At 42.0% G+C, this 8,558-nt stretch overlaps 1 protein-coding gene across 2 annotated transcripts in view; it reads left to right on the top strand.

Annotated features, from left to right (window-relative positions):
• Positions 1-3,398: 3,398 nt before the first annotated feature.
• The window catches only part of SMARCAD1 (SNF2 related chromatin remodeling ATPase with DExD box 1), a 41,584-nt gene continuing 36,424 nt past the window's right edge, over positions 3,399-8,558 (top strand). For both annotated transcript variants that reach the window (XM_070949191.1, XM_070949192.1), the window contains exon 1: positions 3,399-3,484. The gene's annotated coding sequence lies outside the window, so the exon portion shown is untranslated. The remainder of the gene's footprint in view (positions 3,485-8,558) is intronic.

Raw genomic sequence — 8,558 nt, 5'->3', positions numbered from 1 at the left:
GCATCCTACTTAAGAATAACCAGCAGTTAGATCAGGTTCAAATAAAGGCAGTGGAAGTCCTATGAAAACTGCAGAAATCTGAAATATTACGAAGTTTCAGCCCTTCAAGATAGACCAAGTCAAGAAACAGACATTACAAGAACCATTGGAGTTCTATTATGGCTAACCTTTTTCTCGTCGCGTGCCAGCACCCATAATGCAATGTGTGCCTGCTATGCATGCGCGCACGACCCCCCACGCCCCTGTGCATGTGCACATGATCCCCCAGCTCCCCATGCATGCACACACGACCCCCGCCCACTTTTGGCCTAGCAGGCCTCCCTGCAGCCTCCTGGGCCCAAAAACGGGCTGTGGGGAGGCAGGCCGCACCCCCCCCCATGCCGTTTTGGGCCTAGCAGGCATCTCTGCAGCCTATTGGGCCCAAAAACAAGCCATGAGGGGGCTGGCTGCACACGCCACGGCACGCCACCCCTTGTTTTGGGCTTAGCAGGCCTCCTTGCAAGCCTCCTGGGCCCAAAAACGAGCCATGAGGGAGTGGGCTGCACCCCCCATTTTGGCCTAGCAGGCATCCCTGCAGCCTCCTGGACCCAAAAATGGGCTGTGGGGGGACACGCCATCCCCCACGCTCCGCTTCCACCCCTTGCATATGCACACATAACCCCGTGTGTGCACACGACCCCCCCGTGCATGCACATGTGCCTCCCATATGCGCCCTGGCCCCCATGCATCCAGAAAATCAGCTGGCCGGTGGGAGAGGCGCGCACACATGCGCAGTAAAGCTGAGCTGGGTGACGGCTTGCATGCCCGCAGAGGGCTCTGTGTGCCAGCCGTGGCATGCGTGCCATAGGTTCGCCATCAGAGTTATAGGTTATAAAGACAAATCCTTTATTTTATTAAAAAAGAATCACAAAACTGAATTCAAAAGTTAAATGCCTTGTAAATTGTCCACTACAATATTAAAATAGGCCCAAACAGGGAAAGCTGTTTTATCTGTTTCGAATATAAGCCAAACGTAAGTCCTTTTATAAAACAAAAACAGATGCATCTGTCTCATCTATGGGCACATCTGTCTCATCATCTAACTATAAAATAATATGTCATTTTTGTTGTGGTATATGTTCAAATCAAGTTAGAAATCTACATTTACAAAAGACTGATGACAGATTGTCACTTCTACAATAGTGGAATTCGAAGTAATTTCTACAGGTGCAGTTTCTTTTCAGTCTATCTTGACTTTAATGAAAGTTGGACAAATCATAAACTTCTTAAGAGCCAACAACCAATAATGACAATTAACAAATTATCTCCCGCTTTTTCTCAAGTCTTTCCTTGTTTGTTTTTAATTTGTTTCTTTAGGTTTATTTTCACAGTAAAAAACACATTAAAATACACATTCTGTTCAAGGAATAGGATAAACATCCTGGCTTGTGCTTTACATTTTCTACTGTTTGACAGCTTACCTTTAGAGCAGAGTGACTAATAATCCTCTCCATTTTAGTTTGGGTTTTTCTCTTCCTCGCTTTATTGTTCTATTGCTCTGCATCTGCTTTTGGTATAATCTTCAATTTCTCAATACTTTATAAAAGTGCTTTTAATTTTTCAACAGTTTTTCACATTTCTTGATTGCTGCATTATGTTTCAATGCATTTTCTGGTTGAACATATACAAAACATACCAGAACAGAATATAAATTTTGTTATCTCAGGTAAGTGCCCTCGGGTATATCAAAAATTGGCTGGAAATCACCAAAGTCTAACATCTGATGAATCTGAGTTTTTGATCTCTGGCGTCCACATGCACGCTGGCCAGCTGGTCTTCACACACCCATGCGCACCAGAAACCGGAAGACCAGGTGACGAGTGGGCATGCGCAAGCCGGAAACCGGAAGCTCAGCTTCCCGGTGCGCGCATCCCCCACTAATTTTTGCACCTCTGGAGTTTGCGGATACCGCCACAAACAACACAAAACTTAGTGGGGAACATTCCTTTGTGACTCATACTATCCAGCACTGAACTGAAATCCGACCACTTTTAAATATCACAAAAGATTGTAAATCAAGGAATTCTTCAAACTCAACTGAGGGATAGAATCAAAATCATGTGAAGTGTTAATACTACTTGATAACACCTTGGTAAGGCCACACTTGGAAACTGCATCCAGTTTTGGTTGCCACGATGTAAAAAAGATGTTGAGACTCTAGAAAGAGTGCAGAGAAGAGCAACAAGATGATTGGGGGACTGGAGGCTAAAACATATGAAGAACAGTTGCAGAAACTGGGTATGTCTAGTTTAATGAAAAGAAGGACTAGGGAAGACATGATAGCAGTGTTCTGATATGTCAGGGGCTGCCACAAAGAAGAGGGAGTCAAGCTATTCTCCAAAGCACCTGAGGGTAGGACGAGAATCAATGGGTGGAAACTAATCAGGGAGAGAAGCAACCTAGAACTAAGGAGAAATTTCCTGACAGTCAGAACAATTAATCAGTGGAACAACTTGCCTCCAGAAGTTGTGAATGCTCCAACATTGGAAGTTTTTAAGAAGAGGTTGGATAATCATTTTTCTGAAGTGGTGTAGGGTTTCCTGCCTGGGCAGGGGGTTGGATTAGAAGACCTCCAAGATCCCTTCCAACTCTGTTATTCTATTCTATTCTATTCTATTCTATTCTATTCTATTCTATTCTATTCTATTCTATTCTATTCCTATTCCTATTCCTAACTGTACAGAAGGAAGTTTATGAAGTACTTTCAATCTCTTCTCGAGGCAAGCGGGGCTAAACAACAGGCAGGGCTAAACATACGAACATGTGAATGATTTTTTTTAAATGTAAATTCTAATTCTGGGTTTTATTTAATTGACCAAACTAAGTAATAATTTTAATTAGCAATTTTATGATGTTTGTGTGTCTATATTTTTCTTGACTGTACACCGCCTTGAGTCCTACGGGAGAAAGGCGGTATAGAAATATAATAAATAAATAAATAAATAAATAAATAAATAAATAAATAAATAAATAAATAAATAAATAAATAAATAAACGCGGAGAACTGCGCCTGCGCACTCCGCTTGCGGTTCGGCCGTTCCGCGCGCTTGGACATCATCCTCACCATTCAATGTAAAGAAAAACCTCCTCGGCTATTGAGGTGGGGAAAAAAAAACCAAAACCTGGACCAACGGGATGCTTATCACAGGAAACGGGCCAAGAGGGGGGGGGGGGGAAACACACCAATGATGTCATCACTAAGCGTCGTTTTGATGGGGGGTTAGCGGGCTTTCTGGAAAAAAAAAATCCAGGGCCGCCTGGCTCCTGGCAAAAGGGCTCGGCGCGTCCTTTCGATCGTCATCACTTGTCGCTGTTGTCGGCGTCATCGCTGCCGCTGCCGCTGCCGCCGGGTTCCTTCTCGCGCCTCACCCCCGCAGCTCGTTCTGCCGCCGCCGCCGCCGCTCTGCAAGCGCTCCTTTGCCTGCCGGGTCGGCGTGGGCCCGCGGTAAGGAAAGCGCGGGAAGCCGGAGACTTATCTGGAAGGATGCTCGCTCGCTCGCCGGCCCGCCCGCCCGGCTTCCTCTCTCTCCTTCCTCCCCTCCCCCTTCCCGTCTTTGTCTCCATCTCTTTCTCGGCTCTGCCACGGGAGGCGTTGGGGGAAGGAAGAGAAGCAGGCCGGGAGGAGTCGGGGCCGCTGGCGTGGACGGGGGTGCCCGAGGTGCTCTCATGATCGTGGTGGGCTGGGAACCCCGGATTGGCTGGGAACCCCAGCAAGCGATCCCGAGGAAAGGCGGACGGGGAGGCTGGGAGAGATGAGGGAAGATGGTGGAAAAGAAAGGGGAGGAAAACCCGAATAAAATAGGGAATTAGGGATGGGGGGCCGGGAAAGCGGTGAGGGGGGGGACCCTCGAGAGACGGGGTGGAGGGGGGGGCACGATTAAGGCCTGCCCGATTCTGGAGAGAAACGGTGCTGCATCGGAGAGAGAGGAGAGTTGTGTATTGATTGATGGAGGAGGAGAATAATGATGTGAAAAATCTGCCGTTAGGAGATTAGATGTGCGGGAGGAACCTGGTTTCCTAACCAACGATGAAGCAAAAGGGAAAATAAATAAATAAATAAATAAATAATCATGCCAGAAGGGATGATCTGCCCTCAGGCGAGGAGGAGGAGGAGGAGGAGGAACGCCTTTATGATGAGATCAGAGAGAGATGCCCTTGTGATGGGTGGGAAGTTATCTGCCCCTTTTCACCAGGCAAGCTGGAGGAAATAAATTTTATCTAACAGCAGGATTAAAAAAAATAATAAAATGTTCTGTAGCTATTAGGCATGCTTTTTTTTTTTAAAAAAAGAACAAAACAAAAGGAGAGTGCTGACTGTGTAGTGAAATAATGATCCATTGGTCATGGATGGGAATGCAAGCCTTGAAGCGACTTGATGAATATAGAATAGAATAGAATTAGAATTCTTTATTGGCCAAGTTGTGATTGGACACACAAGGAATTTGTCTTTGGTGCATATGGTGTCAGTGTACATAAAAAGACAAGGTACATTGGTTAAGAATCATAAGGTACAACACTTAATGAAAGTCATAGGGTACAAATAAGCAATCAGGAAACAATATCAATATAAATTGTAAGGATACAAGCAACAAAGTTGCAGTTATACAGTCATAAGTGGAAGGAGATGGGTGGTGGGAATGATGAGAAGACTAATAGTAATAATAATGCAGACTTAGTGAATAGTTTGACAGTGTTGAGGGAATTATTTGTTTAGCAGAGTGATGGCATTCGGGAAAAAACTGTTCTTGTGTCTAGTTGTTCTGGTGTGCAGTGCTCTATAGCGTTGTTTTGAGGGAAGGAGTTGAAACAGTTTATGTCCAGGATGCGAAGGATCTGTAAATATTTTCACAGCCCTCTTTTTGACTCATGCAGTATACAAGTCCTCAATAGAAGGCAGGTTGGTAGTAACTGTTTTTTATAGGAAGTCCTCTTTGCAACTGCCTCATCTAGAGAGTTAGGGTGGTGATGAAAACTTTGCAACCGGTCCTTGCGTTGATGACCTTTGCTGGTTGTAAAGCAAAGGAAAGCTGAATGAAGATCGTAAGCACAATGACAGTTTCATTTAGCGCCCACTTAGATTGGCGGCCTGAATTCCTGATCCCACTTGTGATCACTACTAAATGAGGACTACCTTTACATTGATCATATGCAAACTGTTATGCAATATAATGATCTAGGTTTCCTGCCATAGCAGGATGTGCAGTCTTGGTTTAGTTGTAGAGACGATTTGAAATAGTTTGATTAAATGATAAAAATGTATTAATGACTATTTGTAAAAATTAGTGGGTTTGAATTATGGGATGCTTTTATATGCATACAGAGTTGAAGGTTGGTTGCAGACTGTTTTATAGTAGAAATAAAGTACGTGAGAATAAATTCAGTGCTTAACCAATGATTCAATATTGAGAGCACATAAGGCAATGCCCCTTGATTTTTTAATATGTATTTTTTAGATAAAACTTTTCTTGGGGTGAAGTTAGAGGTCTGTTGGTTGAAGGCATGAATATACGTGTACATTCAGAGGATGCCGTGTTGGCTAAGAGTCAATAATTATTTTCAAAAAATGTTAGCATATGAAAATATTAAGGGAATATGGAACTGCAAATTAATGTTTCAAAAAGATTGAGGGAGTTGTATCAGACAGAAAAAAAATGGAACAAAATGTTGCAAAGTAAATGTTAATAGCAAAATATACAGCAAATAAATGGCTATGTGAATCTTCGTAGATTGTTCCCTGAAAATAGAAAAATGAAGGAATTTTAAATACAAATGCTGATAATAAAATTCTAGGTAGTTTGTGGTCTGTAGCAGGGGATCAACATTTATTAAAAGAATTTAAAATGCGTATAAAATCATGCTTCCGTCTACCTTATATGAAAATAAGAATTGATCATGTCATGAAAAATATAAAAGTAACTTTAATGCAGTGCGGATGTAGTATAGATAGTCCTCGACTTACAACTGTTCATTTAGTGATCATTCAAAGTTACAGTGGTACTGAAAAAAGTAACTTATGACCATTTTTCACACTTACGACCGTTGCAGCATCACCATATTCATGTGATCAAAATTTGGATGCTTGACAACTGGTTCATATTTATGACGGTTGCAGTGTCCTGGGTTCCATGAACAGCTTTTGCAATCTTCTGACAAGCAAAGTCAATGGGGAAACCAGATTCACTTAAGAACCATGTAACAAGTGCAGTGATTCAATTAACTGTGGCATCGTAAAATGGGCCAAAACTCACTTAACATAAATTTTGGGTTTAATTGTGGTAGTAAGTCGAGGACTACCTGTACTTAATATGAATGTGATAAAATAAGTAAAGAGATTCAAGAATGAATAGGGGATGAATCACTAGATTGAAAAGTGAGTGACCACAATAGAAAAGTACCTTGAAATTGTTTAGTCAAACTGAGAGAATGAATAAGATTTCAAGTACATGAATGGAGAGTTAATGGTTCTATAGGAAGTTTGGGCATGGTGATCAGATGGAGGAGGTGTTGACATCCTTAGAGAGGACTGAAAGTTTAAAATGTGGAAGGCAATGTATATCTATTGTAGAGGAAATGGTTTGAAAGGATAAAAAGGTATTGGATAGAACAGTTAATGGTGGCATATTGTAAATTAGATTTACTTAAATAGCATTTTCTTTTCTGTGGTTAATTTCTTTCGTCCACTATTTCTCATTTGCTTGCTATACTTTGCATTACATTGTCTACCGTGAAAGGATAACTTAAAGCAGTGGTTCTCAACCTGTGGGTCGCGATCCCTTTGGGGGTCGAATGACCCTTTCACAGGGGTCACTTAAGACCATCGGAAAACACATATTTTCAATGGTCTTAGGAAGGTTGAGAACCACTGACTTAAAGCATGACAATAGTCTGCAAAGACTCATGTTGCAAGCCCACCTTGCAAAAATGTACATTTGCGAAAGGCTACATTCCCAGTCAAAGCACATTCCTGCATAGAGCTTCTGTAATGGGTGTCAAACTCACGATGACATGTCGTCACATGACGTATCGCAACTTTTTTCCCCCTTCATTAAAATGGGGGTTGGCGTGGCCAGCGTGTGACGCATCTGGCCCGTGGGCCATACGTTTGACACCCCTGTTCTATAACTGCAGATCTTGAATATGGGAAGAAAGCTCATGATGCTGTTAAACTGCTGTTCTTGGAATCTCAGAATCTCAATAAGATGAAAGAAAATGATAGCTGGAATGACAGAGGATAAATGAAACTCTTCACCCTCAAATTCTCAGGTGTTTTCTAGGCATACAAATAGTCACTGTCATTAAAGTGAAGCGAAGCTCTTTGTACATACTTCCATAATATAATATATTCAGCTTTGCTCTTTCTAGGGCCTTCCATGTAGGCTACTCAGATTAGAAACATAACAATTCTATTTAAAGGGCCTCAAGTGTTGAGACTAACAGTTTTGTGAAGGGAGATGGTGAACTTATACAAACACATAAACTTCTTTGTGTTATGCAGAAGGTGAATGTTTTTTTAAATGTTTGGACATTGTACTAAATTGTGCCACAACCTTCATAGTCTGGGTCAGAGTTTCAAAATAAAAACTTTGTGAGTGCATTTGAATTTTATTTATCGGCAGCACTTTCAGAGTTAGAACATTTGCTTATATACTCCTAGGCTCCACAGAGGGAAAAGGGTGAAATTAATTGCGGATTTATACATACAGTAAGTACAAATGAATGATTTTGTCAGATCTTTTATAGTCTCTAATAGGAAGGTTAAAAGGTGAACATGATCATTCTGAAAACAATGAATCTTTTTAGCCTTCAGAACGAAAGAGGGCCTAGAAGATTTCTAGTCTTCAGAATGATCATTTGCAACTTTCCCAGCTGGCTTACAACAAGCAAAATCAACGGGGGAAGCAGGATTCACTGAATGACTGCTTGATTTGCTTAACACCTATAGTGATTTGTTTAACAATTGTGGTAACAAAGGTTGTAAAATTGGGTATGACTCGTTTAATAATCTCCTTGCTTAGCAATAGAAATTCTGGTCCCAGTTGTTCTGGTCCCAATAACTCAAGGACCACCAGTATAAGGAAATTTCCCTGTAGTGGTTTCTTAATGTTAGTTTCTATCTTTATTTCATGCTGACACCCTTTTGACTAACTCTGTATGGAGATTCTCAGTCATCCAGGTCATGGTGTCCCAAAGGTGCTTTTTCAGGAGGCAACTGGACATTCTTGGGGGGGGGGGGTTGTTTGTTTTTTAAGACGTTTTGTTTCTCATCCAAGAAGCTTCTTCAGCCCCTGACTGGGTGGTGGTGAATAGAAGGATTTATATTCCTTGCAGATAGCTGAACATTGGCATTCTTTTAGAGAGTCTTTGAGCCCACTAGGAGGTTTATCTGTGTCCTCAGGGTCACCAGTGTAGTACAAACGAGTGTGGAGCCTTCTTGGCTGCAAGATGTTTTCTGCCCTGACTCCCTTCACTGTTGTAGACGGGTGCAGGCTGTTGGGGATGAGCTTGTGTTTTCTGCATCT

Source organism: Pituophis catenifer, unplaced genomic scaffold (genome assembly GCF_029215685.1).
Source record: "Pituophis catenifer annectens isolate HBS135680 unplaced genomic scaffold, rPitCat1.0.hap2 SCAF_8, whole genome shotgun sequence".
NCBI classification, from domain to species: Eukaryota; Metazoa; Chordata; class Lepidosauria; order Squamata; family Colubridae; genus Pituophis; species Pituophis catenifer.
The sequence above is the reverse complement of the archived record's forward strand: the minus strand, read 5'-3'. Positions and strand labels throughout refer to the sequence as shown.